Here is a 24,590-nt window from a genome sequence, read left to right on the forward strand (position 1 = left end):
AAAACTCAAGCTCTTCTTTTCCACTAGTTTATATTTCTAATACTTTTGCCTTTAATTGTGCTGATGATATTTATATTGCATATTCAATTTTCAATTTTTATTGATGTAATTTTATGTTAAAATATAAATTTCAGTAAGGATCATGTAGTATTTTTCCCGTGCATTCTCCAAGTATCTTGAGTTTGGGCTTTGTCACTAGCTCCTGAGCAAAGCCCAAGCTTAGGATTGTAGAAAAGGGGTACATAAGCCTAGCACCAGATCATCAAGGAACAAATGTCCTTCTGCCATAGTTTTTATGTTGGCCAAAGTTTTCAAATTCATGGTTCTAGGACCTTACTTTCATTACATACCATTTAATGTTTAGAAAAAGCTGAACTTCTGAGAAAAATGTGACAGGACATGTGTAGCAGTACCATGTGTTTAATTTAAGGCAATGTAGGTTAGCAGCTAATATGAAATCATGTGACAGTAACAAGATGGTTCAATTTTTCTCTTGGATGATTCCTCTACACAAGTCTAAATAGCAAATTCTACAGAATGTTTTGCTTTCCACAACAATTTTCTGATATAAGGAAGATCTAAATTATAAAGAGTAAAACATAATAAAGCCTGGAATTTGTTAAAAAAAGTGAGTGTAATTGATCATTTTTTAATCTTACTCATCTTTTTGTTAACCAAAGACTGTATACATTTCCATGTCGATGCTTAGCACAGTGCAATCTGACAGAATGCAGTGAAACGTGGTTCCAGCTTACTGGAATTCTAATCCTACACGTCCTAGTGAGTTATTGGATGGTAGGGAGATGAATAGGAACATCATGCCACTATGAAAAACCAGAAACTTTCAAGTTTCTGAAGGTAATGTATAGTGTGTAGCAAAATACAAATGCGCTTTATGATAGTTTCTGCCTTTTGGTGTCATGTGAAATACTTAAAATTCTTGGAGTTGTATATGAATATTTTATTGAAATACTAAATTCATAAGAACTTTGAAAAAAGCATATTTGGATTATTTTACTATCTCTTGTATTAAAATTCAGTCTCCTTTATCATCAACTTAAGCATGTGTCTTGATGTTTAAAAGTTCTGAGTTGAGCTATATAGCTGCAGAATAATAGAAGCACATGCAAGAACCAAGGGACATTGATATTTGATATTGGGTCAAAATTTTATTGACTTTCGGCTGAAATGCAACCTGAAAAAACCTCAGGTTTAATAACTAATGAATTCATTAGAACCTAAGGAAAATTAGTTTTTATTGTATGGAATTCGGTAGAGATACATTGTGTGGAATATTTTCTACTAGCATAATAAGTATACCCATAAAAATAAAAATTTTGGTAGACCTAGGTTAATTAAGTACTAATTCTATCACCCTATAGCTTTAAGCACACATGCCTGAGGGCAGTGTTTTGAACATTTTTCAAATAAAACATTATAGGATAAAATATGTACAAATATAGAGCAGGCTGCAGAAATTTCAAAGAGTATATCAAGTATAAAGTGTGTGCCATGTAGGTTACAAAGTCCTACATGACCTTCATTAAATATTTCACTTTGGTTAACCTGAAATATTTAGAGAAAAAATTAAGTGCCAGTGTGTATGGACTTCATTTTTTAAGTACAGTAGAAATGAAGGTCTCAGGTCTTTTATGTAAAATGAATTTTATATGCCATCTTATTAATTTTAATCCTTACTATAATCTTGTAGGATATGAAGAAAGTCTCAGGAACATTAAGAAAATTGCTTAGAGCCACAGAAGTAATGATTGACAGGGCTAACTTTTATATGTGCCTGAGGTTCTTTAAAGCTAATGCTATTCATATATATGTATGTGTGTGTGTGTGTGTGTGTGTATATGAGTTCAGAGAAGAAAAAAATAACATGGGACCTGGTAAATAGCTTAAATTTAATGGAAAAAGTGAGATTTAAGGCTCTCTTTCTAGGACTAGAATAATTTAAACGGAGGGAAAGTAAGAGATTGGCCTCTCCAGAGATGACAGCACCAGCCACAAGATAGGCATGTAAGAGGTCTCTTCTAAACAATGACCCTTTAGAGCTATTGTATTCTGTTCCTACACCCAGTATCCTATTGCAGAGCCTCATCACTTCATATTTGAATGATTGTTAGAGGCTTCAGACTAAATTAGACTGTCCAATAGTATCTCTCTTCTTCATCTTTTATAGACATTAGATTATTTTTTATAAAATGTACATTCATTCATTCACTATAATTTATGGAATACCTATTATGCCTACCTACTATGTGTCAGGAACTATGCTGGGTGTTGGAGGTACAACAATAAGTCAAAATGTTGTTGCAGCCTTCTTGGATGTCTTGGTTACCACCAAATTACCTGGTTTGACAAATGGTCCTAGATCTTAGATAAGAAGTCTATGTTACCAACAAGAATTTACATCCTCTTCAAATTGGTGATAATTGAAATTGTAAATGATTGAATTGGGGGTAGAACTAGAGAAAATACATATGAAACCTGAAGGAAGGCCCACATTTTTTTGAGGGTGATGAATTTGCTCAGAAGAGAGAGAGAACAGGGGAAGAAGGAGCAAGGTATCCCAGGAAGTCAAGGAGGACAGAAGAGACTACAGACGGAATGCTACTCAGATGTCACTGGGACTTGTCTTGACCAACCACATCAGGCAGTACAATGTATTTAAACGTGTGCTGGATGAGAGATGAGAGAGCTCAAGTTGAGGTTCTAGGTCTGTACCTTTCTGACTCCGTAAATTATACCCAGGGTAGGCACAAGCATGTCCTTGAGATGTCAGCTGAATATACTCATGTTTTCCAGACTGAGAAACCTAGGCTATGAATCAAATGTGATTAATGTTTCATGAATGATGTAGAAAAATACTATTCTTAAAAAAGAATAACAGGAGTTCCTGTCATGTCTCGGTGGTTAACGAACCTGCCTAGTATCCATGAGGATGCAGGTTCAATCCTTGGTCTTGCTCAGTGGGTTAAGGATCTGGTGTTGTGGTGAGCTGTGTTGTAGGTCAGAGATGTGGCTTGGATCCTCCATTGCTGCGGATGTGGTGTGGGCTGGCAGCTATAGTTCTTATTCAACCCCTGGCCTGGGAACCTCCATGTGCCATGGGTGCGGCCCTAAAAAGACAAAAAGACAACAAAACAAAACAAATCAAAACAGTTCAAAGATGTTGGCTTTTCTAATGCCTTGTCTCTTATGTATTTAACAGTGGTATGGAAGGATAAAATAATAGTTGGTGGGGGACTATCCATTGCAACTGCATTATGCTGGACCTAGCTACAGAGCTCTGACACAGACAAGCTACATACCTAAAGTGCTGGAATTTGTGGAGAAAAATAATGTTTAAAATTTTTTGAGAGACTTCTTTGGGGAGTTATCATAGGAAATTTCTAGTTGAACTGTAAACTCTTCATTCTCATTCATTTTTAGGAACAAATAAGTTGGACATTTTAAACTCCTTTGGAGGCTTTAGTATACATATATTTGCTTTACATTTAGTCATCTTTCTATACATAGTAAAATGGCATTTATAAGAAAAAACTGTGGAATCTTAAGATGTTTATTTCCTAACAAACTTGTTTTCCAAACAAAACTATCATGAAATAATTCACTTTAGATATTTTATTTTCTACCACACTGGTACCACCTGGCTTAATGGGACCAAAAACCCTAAGAAAGAATAACTTATCTATATTTCTTATTACAATTTTTTAATTTTTAAAAATACATTTTTCATCTTATAGCAGCTTTTGTTTTATAGCAAAATTGAGTAGAAGGTACAGAAATAAATCCCATTTAACCCCTTGCTCTAACACATGCAGAGCCTCCCCCATAAAAATGTCCCCATCACTGTGGTACCTGTGTTAGAATTGGTGAACCTACACTGATATATCTTTATTATTCAGAATCTGTAGTTTATCTTAGGGTTCACTGTTGATGTTATACATCCTATGGTGCTGGACAAATGTATAATGACATGTATTCACCATTATAGAATCATACAGAGTAGTTCCACTGCCCTAAAAATCCTCTGTGCTCCACCTGTTCATCCATCCTTTACCTCTAACTTCTGACAACCACTGATCTTTTTACTGTCTCCATAGTTTTGCCTTATCCAGATGTTTTATAATTGGAATTATATAGTATGTATGTTTTTCAGATTGGCTTCTTTGACTTGGTAATACACATTTAAATTTCTTCCATGTATTTTCATTGTTTGAAAGCTCATTTCTTTTTAGTGCTGAATAACATTCCATTACCTGGATGTAGCAGTGTTTCTTTACCCATTCATTTACTGAAGGATATCTTGATTACTTCCAAGTTTTGGCAATTGTGAATTAAGCTGCTATAAAATCCATGAGCAAGTTTTTGTGTGGACATAAATTTTCAGTTTCTTTAAGTAAATACTAAGGAGCGAGATTGCTGGCTCTAAAGGTAAGATTATGTTTCGTTTTGTAAGAAAACTCCAAATTGCCCTTCAAAGAAGCTGTACCATTTTGCATTCCCACCAGCAATGAGTGAGAGTTCCTGTTGTACCATATCTCCTCAGCATTTAGTGTTGACTGTCTTGGCTATTCCAATACAAGCATTCCTTGGTGAGATTGCGGGTTTGTTTCCAGACCACTGCAATAAAGCTAACATTGCCATAAAGCAAGTCATAATCATTTAAAATTTTTCCAGAACATTTGAAAGCTATTTTTATACTCTACTCTACTTTACTATATTAAGTGTATGAGGACATTGTCTGAAAAACAATGTACATATCTTAGTTTAAAAATATTTTATTGCAAAAAAATGCTGAACCATCATCTGAGCCTTCAGCAAGTTCGTAATTTTTTGCAATAGTAAAAACAAAGTTCACTAACCACAGATCACAGTAACAAATATAATGAAATAAGGGAAAAATCTGAAAAATTGTGAGAATTACCAAAATGTGACTTAGAGAGATGAAGTGAACAAATGTTGCTGGAAAAATAGTGCCAGTAGTCTTGCTCAACACAGGGTTACCACATACATTCAATTTGTGAAAAATGCATTATCTGCAAAACACAATAAAATGAAGTAGCCTGTAGTTGTATAGCGGTATCTCATTGTTTTAATTAGCATTTATCTGATGACATAAGATGTGGAGCATCTTTTTATATGTTTATTTTTCATGTATATATTTTCTTTAGTGTCTTTAAAGGCCTTTGGCCCATTTTATATTGTTGTTTCCTTATCGCTGAGTTATATATCCGATAAATGTTAACAGTCCTTTATCGGATATATCTTTTGCAAATTGTCCCCCCAATCTATGACTTATCTTCTTGTTCTCTTGACAGTGTATTTTGCAGAGCAAAAATTTTTAACTTTAATGCAGTCCCAAATATCAATTCTTTCTTTTATGGATGGTACCCTTGGTGTTTTATGTCATCATCAAACCCAGCATCATTTAGATTTTTCTTCTATGTTATCTTCTAAGAGTTTTATTGTTTTGTGTTTTACATTTACATCTGTAATCAATTTTGGGTTAGTTTTTGTGAAAGGTATGAATAATCTTTGTCTAGATTCATTTTTTCTTTTATGTGGATGTCTGGCATGAGGAAATGGTTCCAACACCATTTGTTGAAAAGACTATTTGTTCCATTGTATTGCCTTTGCTTCTTTATCAGAGACTAGTTGACTATATGTAGGTGGGTCTGTTTCTAGGCTCTTTATTCTCCTCCATTGATCTATTTGTTCTTTCAGCAATAGCACACTGACTTGATTACTGTAACTTCATAACTCTTGAAATCAAGTAGCATCATTACTCAAACGTTGTTCTTCTTTTTTAATATTGTGCTGGCTATTCTGGGTTTTTACCTCTGTGTATCAACTTTAGAATCTGTTTCTTCATATTCATAAAATAACTTGCTGGGATTTTGATTGGAATTTTTTAAAAATTGAAGTATAGTTCCTTTAAAATGTTGTGGTGGTTTTTGGTCTACAGCAAAGTGATTCAGTTAGACATAATATATATTTATTTTTTCAGATTCTTTTCCCTTACAGGTTATTACAAAATATTGAGTATAATTCCCTGTGCTATATGGTAGATCCTTGTTGGTTATATATTTTATATATATAGTAGTGTGTATATGTTAATTCAAAACTCCTAATTTATTCCTGCTTCCCCTATATTCCCCTTTGGTAACCATAAATTTGTTTTCTACATCTGTATATAAGTTCATTTGTATCTTTTTTTAAATTCCAATTATAAGCAATTTCATATATTTGTATTTTCTCTGGCTTAATTCATTTAGTATGATAATCTCTAGGTCCATCCATGTTGCTGCAAATGACGTCAATTCCTTTGCATGGCTGAGTAATATTCCATTGCCTATCTATCCACATCTTTATCCATTCATCTGTTGATGGCATTCTGGTTGCTTCTTTGTCTTGGCTATTATAAATAGTGGTGTGTTAACACGGAGGGTGTGTGTATCTTTTTGAATTATGATTTTCTCTGGATATATGCCCAGGATCATATGGTAGTTCTATTTTTAGTTTTTTAAGGAACCTCCATACTATTTCCCATAGTGGCTATATCAATTTACATTCCCACCAATAGTGTAGGGATATTTCTTTTTCTCCACACCCTATCCAGAATTTATTGTTTGTAGACTTGGCCATTTTGATGAGTGTGAGGTGATACTTCATTGTAGTTTGGATTTGTATTTTTCTAATAATCAGTGATGTTGAGCATATTTTCATGTGTTTTTTGGCCATCCATGTCTTCTTTGAAGATATGTCTATTTAGATCTTCTGCCCATTTTTTTTGAAATGGTTGTTTGGTGTTATTTTTTATGTTGAGCTGTATGAGCTGTTTGTATATTTTGAAGATTAATCCCTTGTTGGTTGCATCATTTGCAAATATTTTCTCCATTCTTTAGGTTTTATTTTCATTTTTTAATAGTTTTCTTTGCTGTAAAAAAGCTTTTAAGTTTAATTAGTAGAACACCTGTCCTGTGCTATTCTAAAAAATTACAGAGTAAGGAACACTTCTGAATTCATTCTATGAGGCCACCATCATCCTGATACTAAAACCAGACAATGATAAAACAACAAAAAAAATTAAAGGCCAATATTACTGACAAACATGAATGCAAAAATACTCAACAAAATACAAGCAAACTCAATCTGACAATGCATTAAAAAGGTTATAAACCATGATCAAGTGGGATTTATCCCAGGAACACAGAGATTTTTTAATATCTGCAAATCAACCAGTGTGATACAGCACATTAATAAACTGAAGAATAACAAATATTTGATCATCTCAGTAGATACAGAAAGAGATTCTGATAAAATTCAACATCCATGTATAATAAAAATCCTCCAGAAATGAGCATAGAGGCAACTTACCTCAACGTAATAAATGTTATGTACGACAAACCTGAGACTAACATCATACTCAATTATGAAAGCATATCTTCTAAGATTAGGAACAAGACAAGGATGTCCATTCTCACAACTGCTTTTCAACATAGTTCTGAAAGACCGAGCCACAGCAATCAGAGGAGAAAAAGAAAAGGAATCTCAATTAGAAAAGAAGGAATAAAACTGTCCCTGTTTGCAGATGACATGACACTATACATAGAAAATCTTAAAGATGCTACTAGAAAACTATTAGAGCTCATTAATGAATTTGGTAAAGTTGCATGATACAAAATTCATACCCAGAAATCTCTTGAATTTCTATACATTAACAATGAAAGATCACAAAGGGAAATTAAGGAAAAAAATCCCATTTTTAGGATTACATTGACTATATAGATCAAATTGGGAAGAACTTATATATTGGCAATATTGAGACTTGCTAATCCATGGACATAAAATATCTCCACTTATTAAGTTCTTTAACTTCATCAAGATTTTGTCATTTTCCTCGTAAATATCTTGTATATATTTTGTTTGTACCTAAGTATTTCACTTTTTGGGTGCTAACCAAAATGGTATTATGTTTTTAAATTTCAAATTCTACTTGTTCATTGCTGGTATATGGGAAAGTGATTGTATATTTAATCTTTGACCTTGCTAACTTGCTATAATCATTTTTTTAAATTTTCTTAATATTTATTTATTTAATGATTTTTATTTTTTTCTATTATAGCTGGTTTACAATGTTCTGTCAATTTTCTACTGTACAGCAAGGTGACCCAGTCATACATACATATATATATTCTTTTTTCTCACATTATCATATTCCATCAGAAGTGACTAGACATAGTTCCCAGTGCTATACAGCAGGATCTCATTGCTTATTCATTCCAAAGGCAATAGTTCGCATCTATTAACCCCAAGATCCCAATCCATCCCACTCACTCCTCCTCCCCATTGGCAAGCTCAAGTCTATTCTCCAAGTCCATGATTTTCTTTTCAGTGGAAAGGTTCATTTGTGCCGTATATTAGATTCCAGATGTAAGTGATATCATAGGGTATTTGTCTTTCTCTTTCTGACTTATTTCACTCAGTATGAGAATCTCTAGTTCCATCCATGTTGCTGCAAATGGCATTATTTTTTTTTTTTATGGCTGAGTATTCCATTGAAATTCTACTTCCTCATTGCTGGTATATAGCAAAGTGATTGTGTTTTTAATCTTTGACCTTGCTAACTTGCTATAATCACTTTTTAGTTCCAAGACATTTTGTCATTTGCTTAGGATTTTCTGTGCGGAAGATCTTGTCACCTGTGATCAAGCGCAGTTTTAATTCTTCCTTCTCAATCTGTCTATCCCCTATTTCCTTTTCTTATTGTATTAGCTAGGATTTCTTGTACAATGTTGACAAAGGAGTGACAAGAGGGCTATCCTTACTTGTTCCTTATCTTCTGTGAAAACTTCTAGTTTTTCACTAGTAAGTACGATGTTAGCTGTAAGTTTCTTGCAGTGTTTTTGTTTGTTTTTAATCAAGTTGAGGAAGTTTCCTTCTATTTCTAGTTACCTGTGAGTTTCTAATCAGGGATGGTATTTATCATGAGTGAATGTTATATTTTGTATAAAGATTTTTCTGCCTCTACTGATATGATTGTGTATTTTTTCTTTGTTACTCTTTTTACATTATTTAAATTTTGAATGTTGACCTGGTCTTGCATACCTGGAATAAGTCCCACTTTGTTGTGGTGTGCAATTTTTTTATATTCATTTTGTTCTTGATTTATTTAAAATGAAATAATGTAGTCTCAAGTGACAAGAGTTTTCAAGATAATGATGGACAAATTAAGCCTCAAATTTAAGATTAAAATGCCAAGATATATAAAGAGATAGATCTGTGAAGATCTAAAATTGAATAAATAAATGGCAAGAGTAATATATTAGGTGAGCTGTATGTATTATAAAGTTGATACTGCCTGGAAGAGTCTCAAAGGGAAAGGCGAGAGTTTTTATACAGCAAAATGTAAATAAGTAATACACTGGAGTTACTGTTGTGGCACAGCAGAAATGAATCTGACTAGGAACCATGAGGTTGTGGGTTCAATTCCTGGTGTTGCCATGAGCTGTGGTGTAGATCACAGATGTGGCTTGGATCTGGCATGGTTGTGGCTGTGGTGTAGGCTGGCCGCTGTGGCTCTGATTAGAGCCCTATCCTGGGAATCTCCATATCATAGGTTCAGACCTAAAAAAGAAAAAAAAAAAGGTAAGTAATATACTGCATTATTACTATATCATTCTTTGCATTTATACCTGAGGAGTTAAAAAGATCCATGTACCATACTATTTTCTTTAATTTTACAGAGGTTTATTATAAAATATTGTTTTGTAAAAGCATATTTAAGTCTTTTTAATGCTTAAAATTTCAGTTTTATTTTTAACTTTCTAGAATCCTATGACACTGCTATTATATTTCTAATAGGCATTAATTTTAAATTAGGCATTAATTTTTTTCTTAATCATTATATTAAAAATAAAATACATTCTTAGTACTTTTGTACATTTTTTTTCATCATTTCATCTTGGCAAGAATTTTGTTCTTACTTTCCTGATTTGTCAAAACACAGTAAATGTGACCCACTGTACTCCTTAAGAATAGGCTTAATTTATATGAAAAACAGAAATAAAATGAGATAATATATTTATTATGTATTTATTTATAGTTTTAAAAATTGTTAGTAAGCACTTAAGATAATAGACTTGTAGTATTTGCTTATTGTTATATAAATGAAGAAGAAATAATAGAGAAGTCAGAATCTGCATCTGTCTATTTTTGTATAAAGAAAGGATAGCAGAAATAAACCTGTCTTAGAATTCTTTTAGTGTGTATTTGTTGTTCTATAAAAGAAAATTGCAGGAATGCTTGCCGTGGTGCCGTGGGTTAAGGGCTTGGGCGGCTGCAAAGCACAGGTTACATCTCCAGCCTGGCGTGATGTGTTAAGGATCCACTGGGAACTTCCGTATACTGGAGGTATGGCCAAAAAAACAAAACAAAACAACGGACTGCAGAAATAACAGTGTAATAGCCAGAATTCTTTTGGTTGCAGATAATTTAAAAAGTGAAAAATTCAGATCAACTAATCAAAAGCCCAAGATTTTAGCAGGCATTACTAAAAGCCCATGCTTTTAGCAGGGAATAAAGATGCTGAGCTGATAAAAGGGATCTGGGCAGAGGACACAGGCATTTTTTATTACATGTGAATATGTAAAACATTATAAGAGCAGTACATTCTGCTTTGTGTGACAGACCCTGTCATACTGGACCTCAATTTATTCATGCCTTCCTATACCCACATCCTTTGGTAGTTTCCTCCCACACTGATTGCTCATGGTCATGTGACTTGCTAAATGGGATAATAGAAAAGTTACTATAAATAGAAGTTTGAAAAATTCTTACACTTTGATGAATTGTCCACTCTCATTTCTGTAAATACTTCTTCCATCATGTAAAGTGGACTCAGCTAGCCTATTGCTGGATGAACTACTAGTTAGAGAGTCATCAGCCATTCCAGTTGAGACCCCAGACATGTAAGTGGATATCTATGTCCAGGTTCAGCTTAGCTGGTTCTGACCCAAAGAATTACTCAATCAACCATAAGTACTATGAAAAATAATGTGTTATATTTGTGTAATACATGATGTGGTTTGAGGTGGATGGTTAACTGATAACGTGGTGTTATCAGTTAGCAAACACTAAGTGATAACACCACGTCAGGCTAAACTTATTTCTTTTCCTAAGAAATTGTAAAAATGTTTACTGATATTAATTTACAGTATATGTGAAGACTGATAAAAAGCAAAAACTTGAATCTGACATTGACATTGCCTTCTTGCATACTAAATAGTTTGATGAGAATAATCAGTAACTCATAATTATAATTGATGCATAAGTGAGCACATTTTGATATTCAAGAAATGAGGTTCTATACATATTACTAAATATGATAATGCTAGTAATTTTCCCACTTAATTTATGTTTAAAGGGTATGTCACCAACCTCATTTGCAATTCAAAACATTGGAGTCAATTTTTAAATAATTTTTTGTGTTGAAGCTAGAGAGTTAAAGAACAATTAAGTTAATTAAAGTTTGACTATATACACATGTAATGGATATAAATTGTAATAATGCAGTTTTAGTGTTTAGCTCACTATTACCCTAGCAAGACTTAAATTGTAAGTGTTGGCTTAGTTATTTTGAACCTACAACTTTGAAAATATATTGAGTTCATTTTAGGATAAAATATATAGTTTAAAAATTAGATTAATCTCCCCCATAATGCATCCTTTTCTTTTACCTTTTCCCTCATTACAGTTATTTGTATATTTGTTGAACTTTTGACAAATTCAGTAGATCATACATATGAGCATAAGTGTATATATGTATATATATGTACAGTAATAACGGACATTTAAATTTCCAAAACATTGTCAGATGTATTGCCATAATGATATTCAAATTTCCCTTCCTTTATTTTGTTTATTTTTAATTTCATTTTATAGATGTAGAAATGGAGGCTAAAATATTAATTGTCTTGCTGGTCACATAATTATTTAGTGGGAAACTAAATCTTAAATCCAGGTCTTCTGATTGTTGAAGCTACTCTGTCCCCAGACAAGTTATGTTCATGTGTTTATTTTCTCTCCTTTCTCTCATATATCATAGAATATGGGTATTGATTTATAATATTTTGCATTTTAATAAATATTTAAGGTATACATATATATTTATGTAATATATCAAATACATAAAAGTACCCATTTAAAATAAGACAATTTACATGCCATTAAGCAAACTAAATATTTTTGCTCCCAGGTGTAAGTTACTCTAGTTAAACTTAAGATTCCGTAAGAATACATCCACATGAAATATTCACATATCTGCCTGTGTGTAGTAACACAATATCTTTTTACACTCAGCTCACATAATTTTCTAGGGAATGTCCCTTCCCTGGAAAGATTAAAAGGTGTAGAGAATGACCAAAAACATCATACTGAGGCATCATTTTCAGTACATTTGTAAGGATAGGAAGAGTAAATTAAAAATAGAAGTGTAAAACATATAGTGTGTTGGTGGCCTTAGGAAAGAAATTATTGCAGTTGTAAACTCAAATGAAACTCCTTTCTGGGAGAAAAGTAATTTAGCTTCATGAACAGCTGTACCTCAGAGGGTCAGGCATATGAGCAATTAAAATTAAACAAGTTGATTTTAATATGCCTTAGTAACTGTGATTGATCTTACAAAGCTGTTGTTGACTATACATCAAGAAACAATTTAGGATCCAGTTTAAAACAAAGTTTATAATCCTTGTTTAATGGATTTTGGTACCTCAGGCAGTACAGTGCTGTAAAAATGATTAAAATGTGCCCTGTCTCTGTGTAATCAATAAAACCTCTCTCTAAAATTAGTTAGGTTCCAAAGACTCCTCAGCAGGGTTGGCTGTGCCATGTCTGTAGAATTCCAAATAAGCCATCTATCATTATTTCCATATACAAGGTTCATTAGACACCTCATTCTTTATCTTATTAGTACCAAAGTCAGCTAAACAATCAAATCAGAAGGTCACCTTTAACAATACCTAGTTAAACCACAATGTACATCAAGATGATATTAATATACTACATCAAAATGCAGAGATAATATCTAGAAGGCCAATGAAGGGTTATTACTAACAAATGAAAATATCCTCATTGGCAAATTTAAGAAAAAAAATTAAAGTTGCATCTTAAAAAGATGGATTTATTCTACTACTGAAATTGCTGGAAACAAAAAATCCTTATTGGTTATACTGTTTAAAAACATTACTCCTTTGTATATTGTGACATTGAAGTTTTAGTTTTTATGAAACAATGGACAAAATAACTTTGGAGTTATTTTAAATTCTTCTTAAGATTATAAATCACACAGAAGCACATGTTTTCTGAACTTTTTTAAAATAGCATTTTGGTCACTAGAATTTTATGATAGAGCTCTTAATTTTAAAGGAGTTGATGCATTCAAGGGCATTTTGTGGCTTCTATAGAAAATAAATTTAAAGTTTAACATCGATGCATATTGAAGTTCTATTCACCTAGTAGTGAATTTTCTGCCTTTAAGTGAAACTAATGAGACATGTATATAAGCTCTGAAAATGTGCTAAACTTATCACACAGTTTATTACATGAATAAAATGATAAATTAACCTAAGATCTCTTTATATGGTCATTACTTATAATCTATTTTACTCTAATTTTGTATACTTAAATATACTTAGTGGTCAATAGTAATTAATTTCTACTCCCATAATTAGGATGTATGTGGGTGATTTATGGGCTTACCTCAATCTGATGTCCTTTAATTCTCCTTTTGATTGCAAAATAAATTAATGAATACTTATTTATATTTCTCTTGGATCAATTTGGGACTGTAATAAAATATTTTGATAACTGTTAGGAATGAAGAAAAATATCTCGTTGAATATTTGTAATAACTCCACTCAGTGCCTTGTTATAGCTACGTGTATGATGAATATGAAATATTTATTGGTGACATTACGTGCCAAACACTGTTCCATGAACTTTATGGCTCTTCTAATCCCTCCCAAGTCAGCAGTGTAGTTTTACTGCCATCATTATGTTTATTTCCACTTGGTACTTTCAGATCAAAATGTTTCCTCCTGCCCTCCCCAAAGGTCCCATTTCCACTGCCACTGGGATCTATCACTTAATTAAGAAATGTAAATCATGACAATATAAAAAGGCAGTTGTTTTTCATTCACACTTAGGACAAAATATTGGAAGATATTGGAAGAGAAATGTGATTTTCTATGCTGTTTTAAAAGAACTTAAAGAATGGTCAGGAAAGATGGCAGAGAGGAGGTGGGAGGAGAAATTTAAAGAAAAGATACTGACTCACAAAGTAATGAAGATGTTAGGAGGAGGAGAGGGGCTTAGCTTTCTTAAAATTGATCAAGAACATCTGGAAGAATCATAGCAAAATAGCATTATGGACATCAATAAGCCTGGCATTCATATCAGTTGAAAATATAAAAAGTGATGACATAGGTCTTTCAGTTTTTGTTGTTGTTTTTCTTTTTGGAGCTTAAGACTTGCCTTAATAAACAGACACTTATATGTTGATATCATAATATTATGGCAGTGGGTCGAATTAGATTATTGGAACATACTGGAACATTTCTAGTTAAGTATCTTAGGCTTTCAAGTATGTAACACTGAAGAAGTGAAAGAATTTTTGGATTTAATGTTAATTATAATAATCAGTAAAATAGTGATGACTGATAATGAAGGGTATTATTCTATAGAAATATATGGCTGGAATTATTGGTAATAAATCTAGGAAATAACTGTGTACCACAGAGAATAGCACTAGACTTTTTTCAGCTGCTTTCATGGGTCATGGGGTTTTAGGGTTTTTCATTTTGTTTTTTTGGCCACACCCACAGCATAGGGAAGTTCCTGGGCCAGGGATCAAATCCAAGCTGCAGCTGAGGCCTTTGCCACAGCTGTGTCAGTGCTGGATGCTTAACTCACTGTGCCACATCAGGAACTCCGGATTGTACTTTTTTAAAGGATATGATCACTGTATTGGTTCCAAGGGCTATAGTCTGGACCTCACAGTCCTACTCCAGTGGTATAGAAATATTTAACTTCAAATCCATTTCATCACTCTTTTTTCATGAATGTCTTAGAATCAAAATGATTCCATAGTTATATTTGGGCAAAGTAGTGCCTATTTTCCATGATTTGGGCTTCCAGCTTCATGTAGAGTATTTTGATGTCAGATAAACCTATTTTAAGTGTTATCTATGTGATTGTATCCTCATCTGTAAATGTAATAATACTTATCTCAAAAAATTGCTTAGAGGAGTAAATGTAAACTGCCTAGCAAAGTATCTGGCACATATTAAGTGCTCAATAAATGTTAATTATTCCTATTATAGTTAGCGCCTGAATTGCTTTTTTGATGGAGTTTATAGCTTTTCAGGCTGCCTATTATTTTTTGAATGCTGCCTCAAATTTTGTGGGCTTCACAAACAGTTTTTACTGACAGGCAGTAGTATTCAACTCCATTTCACCGCAAAAAAAAAAAAAAAAAAAAAAATCCTTTTTGAGTTAGATGGGAAAGAATAGCAGATAAGGAATACAACAAAAGTGAACTGCCAATAACAACCACTAGCTGTGCTAGGGGCAGAGCTTAAGCAGAAGTTTTGGGAACAAATATGTCCCCTTTCTGTTTCCACAAGTCCTTCGAACTCTGGCCTGCCCTGAATGGTGGAAGGGGAAAGGACAGGGGTCATGGGTGGGTCCTATCCACAGCATGCTCTGCAGCTCTCTGAGGGCAGGAACAATTAGGAAGAGAGACTGCAAGCCCTGTGGAGGTAGGGGGACTTTTCTATCAGCCATTTATTTAAGGTTCCAGTCATTCATGTCTTTATGTATTTAAAAGATTTATTAAGTACCTTGTGGTTGATATAAATAATGAAAAAATAAGACAGAGTGCCTGTCCTTAAGAGTTTTATAATCTAACAGTATAGACAGCCAACTAAACAGAAGTCCAGGGGGTGATGAACATGAGTCCATGGTGAGGCCGATGAGGAAGGCAAGGTAGGGACAGGCTCAAGGTGGGAGGACGTAAGGTTGGGACATTTCTCCATTTTAGAAATACAAGCAAAGTCATCAAATCTCTAGTGGTTGTTGTTTCTAATAAACTAAAAAGGACTTGTGGAGTACTTGCCTTCATAGACCCTCCGGTCCAGTAGAATCACAGCTTTTGTAGGATGAAGCAAGATAAGTAAAAGTTTAAATATTACAGAACATATTTAAAAATGGAGGGGAAATGAAGGAAATCTGTCAGGAACTGGTTGAGAGCAGCCATGCAACGTGATTTCAGTGCAAGGAAAATATTTGAATACCCCCTTTTGTGGAAAAATAAACTCAAATTTTCAAAGCTTCAGAGGACTTTTCCTTTTTTTTTTTTTTTTTTTCCCCTTTTTGCCATTTCTTGGGCCACTTCCGAGGCATATGGAGGTTCCCAGGCTAGGGGTTGAATTGGAGCTGTAGCTGCCAGCCTATGCCAGAGCCACAGCAATGTGGGATCCAAGCTGCGTCTGCAACCTACACCACAGCTCATGGCAATGCCGGATCCTTAACCCACTGCACAAGGCCAGGGATTGAACCCGCCACTTCATGGTTCCTAGTTGGATTCATTAACCACTGAGCCACGACAGGAACTCTGGCTTTTCCTTTTTAAACAGCGAGTTTCAAGATTATTTTTCCATTTTTCTCAGTGTCTAAGTTCTAAGTATTACACTTCATATTTACAAAAATGCACCAAAGTCCTGGGTTTTACTTAACTTGAAGTTGGGGTCTGCTGTTTTTTTTTTTTTTTTTTTTTTCTTAGATCTTTTCCCCAGTGTTTGGTGTTAAACATTTACATTTTCTTTTCCACAGAGAGATAAAAATTTGGGAAGTCCCATTATCTTTCCATGCTTTTTAAATCAGATGTCTTTTACCAAAAAGCAGTTATTGATTTTTTTTTTTTCCCCTAAAGAGAGCTGAGGAGCAGAGTGTCTTTTTTTTTTTTTTTTTTTTTGGCCACTCCCACAGCATACGGAGTTCCTGGCCCAGGAATCACATCCAAGCTACAGCTGCGACTTACACCCTAGCTGTGGCAATGCCTGATCCCTTAACCCACTGTGTCTGGCCAGGGATTGAACTTGTGTCCTGGCGCTGCAGAGACACAGCCAATTCCATTGCGCCACAGTGGGAACTCCCAGAATGTCTTCTAATGCTTGGTTAATAGCACTAATAGAAAGTACATTTCATGGTCAGCAAATACTGTCATTCTTTAGCATGGCTACACTCAGTCCTTTGTTTTTGCTGAACAATAATACCTAGTGGTCTTCAGAGAGTCTCATGAGTGAAAGGATGATAAAAATCTGCTTTTTCAATAATACTCTTCCATCCATATTGAGAAAAGTATAACCCTGATTAGGCATCAAAATATATATCTTTCAATTGTTTCTTTTCCCTGTGGGAAAACTTAGGGAAAGAAAAATGGGTAGCTAAAAATTTATGATTCCTTTGATTCAAACTGTATGTAGATCTAATCTTACATAAATGAAGACTCTCAGAGTAAATAAAACTATTGTATTATTTTTAAATTCCTAGATTTTAAGATTTTAATTATTTTTAGCATGAGAGATATCAAAAATATTTCATGAAACAAGAATAATTATGGAAATAGAGATGATAAAATGATTAAGAGTTTATGACTTTTGCTCTATCCAGTTGTTATTTGCTTATTTTTTTGTTAAAGTATTTTAAAGATCATTGCTTTAATTCACTTAATACTGGGTAATCACTCCATATCAGTTTATAGAGACATTATTCATCCTTTTTCTGGTGACATAGTACTTTTTATATACATGTACCATAATTTATTTCTTTTATTGTTGGGCATTTTGCTTGTTTCTAATATTTTGCTGTCAGTGATGAAATCCATGCACTTGGAAATGAATGTGATTTCTAGAAGGATTCCTAGAAGGATTTGAGAAGTCAAATTGCTAGTTCAAATGTAAATGTCATTTTAGGTCTTGCCAAATTCCCTTCCAATGTATTGTTTGCCTTACCAACATGGTGAATTGTCAATTATTTAAATTTTTACCACTCTGAGGCAAGGAATGCCATCAGAATACCATTTTCATTTACATTTCTTTTATGATATGTTTAAGGAGATATTGTTTTCTAGATTGTCATTTGTATTTTAAACTAGTTATGATGTGTCTTGCAACAACTTTGTAAAAAAGTCATTTATTAATCTTGTCAGTGTTTCTGAATTTAGCATAATAATGTATTTACCTTTGTTTTGTTCTAATACATGTATATATGTTTCTTTTTCATTTAATTTCTGGTTAGTTTGAAATTTATTTTGGTTGTGATATAAGTTTTGAATCCATTTTTTTTGCAAATGTTACATGTAGTTTTTGGAAATTTCAGGTTCAGAAATTTCCCTTTAATTTATAGTTCACTGAATGATATGAGTAGGTATTAATTTTAGAAATTGCTTTTTTGTGTATTATTTTATATGATCATTTGGTTTATCTTTATGTTGTTAGTATAATGGATTATGTAACATAATTTTTGGATATATCACTAGCCTTGCGTTCCCAGGAGAAAAACTAATTTTTGCTATATTTTATTTTATAGTATTTTTTGAGGAGTTTTATGTCTGCTGTTCTATAGTTTTTTTTTTTTGTTTTTTTTTTTTCTCCTTTTTTGTACTGTCTTTTGTCTTTTATTTGGTACTAGGGAAATACGTATCTCATAAAATGAATGGAAAATTGTTCCTTGTCTTTTATTTTTAGGAAGAGATAGTTTAGAATTGGTCATAGTTACTCTTTATTGTTTGATGAAATTCTCCATTGAAGCTAGTATAGCCTGGAGACTTTTGGGGGAAGATTTTGATTTTGAGTTTAATTGCTTTAACAGTGATAGTGCTGTTCAGGTTATGTATTTTACCTTGGTGAGATTTCACAGAGTATGATTTTCTGGGAATTGGCCCAGTCCATTTAAATTGTCAAATTTATGTATGTAAAACTTCTTTAATCTGTTAATGGACATTTAAAATAACCCACAGGCAACAACATTATATTTAATAGTTTCCTAACTTTGTTCACTAATCAGTTGTAGTGATGGGTCTAGGCATTATAATAAGGCAAGAAAAAAATCTATGGAAATGAAAGGGGGTTTAACCCAGCTCCGTATGTAACGTTAATATATTAAAAATAATCTATCTTGGAGTTCCCGTCTTGGCGGCACAGTGGTTAACAAATCTGACTAGGAACCATGAGGCTGCGGGTTTGGTCCCTGCCCTTGCTCAGTGGATTAATGATCCGGCGTTGCCGTGAGCTGTGGGAACCTCCGGCCCAAAGAAATAGCAAAAAGACAAAAAAAAACACCAAAAAACAAAAAACTATTTTAAATACTAAAATAAGTGGAAATTGAAAGAAAAATTTATAATAGCATTAGAATCATGAAATACTTTAACAGTATATATGTCAGACTCGTACATTAAAAACCATAAAACATTTCTAAGAAAAACTTAAGAAGAACTAAATGAACGAGGAGATGTACAATATTTATAGATCAAGATAATATTATTAAGATTTTGTCATTGCAAATTTATCTGTTGAGATACAACAACTCCAATCAAAATCCAAGCAGCCTGATTTTAGAATTTATATGTAAGTGATCATGGACCTCAAAGTAAGACCTATAACTTTAAAATTTCTAGATGAAAACAAAAGAAATTCCTTGTTTTAGACAAAGTTTTCTTAGGATACAAAATGAATTGTGAAAGAAAAAATGAGAAATTTTACTGCATCAAAATTAAAAACTTCTTTTCAGAAACATTTAATAAAATGAAAAGACCACCTAGAGGCTGGGAGAAAATATTTGTAAACATGTTTACAATAAGATTGTAACAAGATTGTAACAATATAACAAGAATTCTCAAAACTCAATAATTACAAAGAAATTAACCCAATTAAAAAAAATCATCAAAGGACTTGTATAGACATTGAACCAAAGACAAAAATTGGTGTGAAAATAAGCACATAAAAAAGATTCTCACCATTATTAATCATTGGGGAAGTACACATTAAACTACAATGAAATACCATTAAACATGCATTAGAAAAGCTCAAACAAAGAGCACAAACAACAACAGCTGAAAATACCAAGAGCTGAAAAGTTGCAAGGTCCTTGGATTTTTCATGTTGCTGGTGGAAATGCAATATGGTACAGCAATGTACATAAACAGTACAACCCAGAGATCTGACTCCTCAATATTACCTGAGAAATGAAAACATATGTCCACACAAAGACTCATTTTTATAGCAGTTATTCATAATCAAGAAATTTGATATACTTACTATATTTTGGTGTGGAACACATTACCTTAGACAGTGTTTTAGAACAAAAATGGTTATTATCTTACTTTTTTTCTAAGTCAGGAATTCCAGTGTGGCTTGCCTAGGTGGTTCTAGGTAGGATCTCTCATGTGGTTTCAGTCAGCGTATTGGCCAGGATGTGTTCATCTGAAATATAGACTGAGAATTATGAATATACAGTATACTCCACTGTGGTTCCCTCACATAGCTGTCCAGCTGGTATTGGGTGTTGGCAAAAGACCTTAGTTCCTCACTTTGAGACCTGCTCTATAGTGATGTTAAAATATTCTCATGGCATGTCAATTGGGAAAGATGGACAAGGATGTGATTAAAGGAAGATAAGACAACAGATTATTATCTTCCTCGCATCTTAACTCATTTATTACCATATTATTCTTTGATTTAGAAACATGCATCAGGAATTTACCATATCCTACCAACAGTGATAGATGGTGGAAACAGCTAAATAAATGAAACAGAGCTCCTGCCTGTAAGCACTTTCTAGTGTGGTGGGAAAAGATGGCATATAAACAAATAGGCATAATGCAGAGTTCTTAAAATACATTTTTTATAAATGTATTAAATATATCTGTTTTTGTAAAATTATTTATCACTGAGGTAAGTATATAATGTGTTTCCTTTTTAAAAATAAACATCAAAAACCTGTTAAATTAGCATAAAAGTTTTAGTTTTTCTACAGATATTTCAAAATCATTTAAAATGCATTTATAGTTTTAGTGTAGAAATTTAGAATCTGATAGTAAAAATCCATATTTTTAGTCTTAGAAATTCCCATTATAATAAAGTTGTTTATCCATCTCAGTAAAAACCAGGAATACCTTCAGGGACAATCTCTAAACATAATGGGAAAATAATCTGTGAAATTTTATGGTAGGTCCTTTGTATTTCCCTGCAATAAAAACAAAACAAAACAAAACACTTTGTTAAACTATAATATACATATGGAAAAGTGCACTTATTATAAATGCAATTCAAGGAATTTTTCCAAGCCCATGTGGCTAGCAATGATCAAGAAACAGAAATTATCAATGCCTACCAGCACCACGTTGTGTTTCCTCTTCAGATTACTTCCCCTCCCCAACACTAACTTTACCCTGAATTCTATTGGTGTAGATTAGTTTTGCTTGTCTGTGATATTTATACATTGTCATACTCTATGTACACTTGTTCTGGCCAGTGCCATTTAATGTTATGTTTGTGAGGTTTGTTCCTGGACTACTTAGAATTTTAGGTCAGTGGTTCTCATTTCTGTGTATTGTGCAAAACGGTTATAGGCTTCAAATCCCCTTCAAGAGATTAAACCCAGAAGCCTGTCTCATTGTAATGTCCCTTCTCTCACTTTGAGCAATCTCGGTTGCTCATTCCCTACTAGGGAGGTGAGGGCCCATTCCTCACCTTGCCTCTATATAATCTGTTCCCCGTCCAAATAAGGTATCCTGCTGAAACAAATCAGAAGATCAAATATGCCATATATACAGATCAAAAAACACTCAGCCCTTACACATAGCATAAGGGGGCCAGGGCAGGAGAAATTGGGTCCCCACTTGGGTCAGGGCGTGGGGATATAACAACAATTGTAAAACAAGGTGGGCCCTCTTTTTTACCTGTGCATGAACTCTCTCTCTCTCTGAAAAGGTATTTTTACTTTAATTTGTAAAACGCCCACCATTTCCATGCTTTGCTATGGCAGGGTGGGGGCCTAGGAAACTGGAGTTCTATCATTCTGGGGCAAATTCTATCAAAACCACAATTTATCAGTTCTGTTCTTGTGGGCACTTTGAATAATTTCAAGTTTGGAGATGTAGCAAAGAGTATTGCTGTAAACATTTGATTGCATTTTTTTAGTGCACATTTCTGCTAGGAATGGAATAGCTATGAGGCATATGCTGTTTTAGTATGTATTGCTAAAAAGTTTCCCCAAAGTGGGTACATATGTTTTAAACTTTTTCCACCTGCTTGCTTCTCACACCTTTCCACCAAAATGCCAATTGTGGCAAAAACAGGCACTGCCCTGATCAGTTCCTGGGGGATGGTGGTAGGAACCCCCCCCCCACCGCCGAATGTGGCTGTTCCAGTCGGGCATTGAGAAACAATGGCCTGTGAGAAACAACTGCCTGCCTAGATTAACCACATATAAAGATTAACTGCCTTGCGTGGTGGGACTCAACTCCCTATGCCTCCCCTGAATTGCATAACCTTCCCTGCTTTATCCTTCCTACCATAAGTTCCGGCCATAAGCTCCCACCACAAATTCCCCCCATGAATTCTTTATAAGCCTAGCATCTCCTTGAAGTCCTGGCTGGCACCATCTTGTACTCAGGCCATCTGCTTTGGATGCCTTAATAAATCTCTCTTGCTTTACTACCTTGGCCTTGCGTGTTCCTCCCTCAGCAAACCTAACATGCCCAAAGTAACCTATAAGGATAAAATTCTAAAAATTTACATGAGCTTTATTATTTATTTCCTCATTTGTCCAAATATATTTTAACAAATGGAAAATTACAAATCACTTATGTTAATATCCCTCCAAAATGTGAGTAAAATTGAACCTCTCAGAAGGGTCATTTTCCCAATAGGGTCACTGTACATCATCTGATATTCCATCTCCTACCTATAGGGATAGCCTGACTGAGAAACATGGGTGTAGACTGATGTAAGGATACAACAAGTACATGAGAATGGAGCTCATGTTTCTTGAAGGTCTGCCATGTGATAGTCGTTGCCAAGGTGTAGCATTAAATAATCTTATTTATCCCTCATCAGACAAATCCCTATGAGGGAGATATTGTTATGCTCATTTTTATGAATTAAAAGTGAACAATTAGAAGGTTTGTAGGTCGATATGTCTGGTCTATATAGTTCAATTTGTGTGATTTATCAGTTTTTAGAAATGGATCATTTTGCTATATTTTGCCAGTATGTACAGGAAATGTGGGAAGTGGGAGAGGGGACAGAAGACGTGATTGGAAAGTGCCCTGAACTAGTTTTAAAAGACCAGCGTTTAGGGTTGTCTGTATTATGCAAGGCAAGAGTTTTAATCCTTCTGAATTTCAGTCATCCTTACATGAAAATGTGAAATAATCTTGTTTTCTCTCCACACATCACTGATTTTTTGTGAGAATAATACGTATGAAAATATCAAAATGTTAAACATATTACTTAGCCTACTCATTTATGTCTGAAAGTTTTCTCTAATATTTTTTTAAGTATATGTATGCTCATAACATAGTGCTCATTTTTGGTGAAATCAGGCTTACTGAGGCATGATTTACATACAATGATAATTCTCCCACTTTAGGAAATCTTGAATTCTTCTTCTTTTTTTTTTTTTTTTTTTTTTATGTTTTTAGGGCCTCACCTGCGGCATATGGAAGTTCCCAGACTAGGGGTCGAATCGGAGCTGTAGCTGCTGGCCTACACCACAGCTCACAGCAATACCGGATCCTTAACCCACTGAGTGAGGACAGGGATTGAACCTGGGTCCTCATGGATGCTAGTAATATTAGTTTCTGCTGAGCCACAATGAGAACTACAAAGAAATCTTGAATTCTTTTTTTTTTTTTTTTTTTTTGTCTTTTTGCCATTTCCTGGGCCGCTCCCGCAGCATATGGAGATTCCCAGGCTAGGAGTCTAATCGGAGCTGTAGCTGCCAGCCTACGCCAGAGCCACAGCAACGCAGGATCCGAGCTGCGTCTGCGACCTACACCACAGCTCGCGGCAACGCCTGATCGTTAACCCACTGAGCAAGGGCAAGGATCGAACCTGCAAACTCATGGTTCCTAGTCGGATTTGTTAACCACTGCGCCAAGACGGGAACTCCAAAATCTTGAATTCTTGATAGAACTATATTACAACTATATTACTTTGAGAAATTGTCTTATTCTTTTTCAAATTTCATCTCCTTTTTTATTTATGTATTTATTTTAAAAATTAAAATATAGTTCATTAACAATATTGTTTTAGTTTCAGATTATTATGTTAGTTTCAGTGTAGCATAATGATTCAGTGTTTTGCAGATTATATTACATTATAAATTATTACAAGATAATGGGCATAATTTTCAGTGCTATACAGGTATATCCTTGTGGCTTACCTATTTTATATATATGAGTTTGTATATGTCAATCTCATAACCTTAATTTGCCCCTGCCCCACAACCCT

General features: G+C 33.8%; 3 long non-coding RNA genes across 4 annotated transcripts in view; 2 read left to right on the top strand and 1 right to left on the bottom strand.

Moving 5' to 3' along the window:
• Positions 1-24,590, top strand: part of LOC110262168 (uncharacterized) — a 403,069-nt gene that overhangs the window by 75,056 nt on the left and 303,423 nt on the right. The window lies entirely within an intron of this gene.
• Positions 1-24,590, top strand: part of LOC146400984 (uncharacterized) — an 81,069-nt gene that overhangs the window by 26,373 nt on the left and 30,106 nt on the right. The gene's annotated exons all lie outside the window — the stretch shown is intronic.
• The window catches only part of LOC146400985 (uncharacterized), a 96,204-nt gene continuing 78,413 nt past the window's right edge, over positions 6,800-24,590 (bottom strand). Inside the window, exons 2-3 of one of the 2 annotated variants that reach the window (XR_014813136.1) lie at positions 20,456-20,555; positions 6,922-9,642 (exon numbers count right to left, since the gene is read on the bottom strand). This is a non-coding gene — a long non-coding RNA (uncharacterized LOC146400985). Of the gene's footprint in view, positions 9,643-20,455; positions 20,556-24,590 lie in introns of both variants that reach the window. The other variant, XR_014813135.1, reaches the window with a different exon arrangement.

This window comes from Sus scrofa, chromosome 8 (genome assembly GCF_054392235.1).
Source record: "Sus scrofa isolate SSC_HxYL_T2T_F1_AM1 chromosome 8, Sscrofa_HxYL_maternal_Yorkshire_Landrace_v2.0, whole genome shotgun sequence".
NCBI lineage: Eukaryota > Metazoa > Chordata > Mammalia > Artiodactyla > Suidae > Sus > Sus scrofa.